Below are 636 nucleotides of genomic sequence, written 5' to 3'. Positions count from 1 at the left end.
AAAAAAAAAAAAAAAAAAAAAAGGCTTAGTTTGCATTTTTTTCCCCAATAAATGATGTGATTGAATTGACCCATTTATCTAGAGGAGTTAAAAATTAAACTGGAAGCCCTCCGGCAGCTGTTCAGACGCAGGTGGTTGTTTACCTGACCGTCACACAGGGATTTCTCCAGGCAGGGTGCCTGTGGCCAGGGAGATGGCAGGCGCCCTCCTCAGCTCAGATTTGAGGAGATTCAAAAAGAAAAAAATCGATAAAACAGATAAAGAATGGCTGCTCCGCTAGTCTCTGAGCTGGAGATGGGTAAGGTGGTCGCAGTTGTTGGAGATGAGGAGGGGAGAGGGCAGGGAGCCTTCCTCCTCCAGCATGCGCATGGCCGCAGAAGCAGAAGGGACAAAGGTACTTGATGCCGGCTGCTGTGGGGGTCGGAGAGGCTGTAAGGACAGTTTTCCTCCTCTTTTTTTTAAGTTTTCTCTTTCCTTTGCTCAACTCCATAGCTCTTTGTAGGGGGGAAGAAAAATCACCTGCCTTTCTGTTTGCAGCAGGGAAAGCTCTCGGCCTGTCAAAGTGCCTGGCCTACGCGGAGGGCAGGGACACTTGCAGAGAGTCTCCAGACACCTCTGCAGACAGCAGTGCTCCCC

The sequence above is a fragment of the Pterocles gutturalis genome, unplaced genomic scaffold, assembly GCF_000699245.1.
Source record: "Pterocles gutturalis isolate BGI_N339 unplaced genomic scaffold, ASM69924v1 scaffold33593, whole genome shotgun sequence".
NCBI lineage: Eukaryota > Metazoa > Chordata > Aves > Pterocliformes > Pteroclidae > Pterocles > Pterocles gutturalis.
This window is presented reverse-complemented; position numbering follows the sequence as displayed.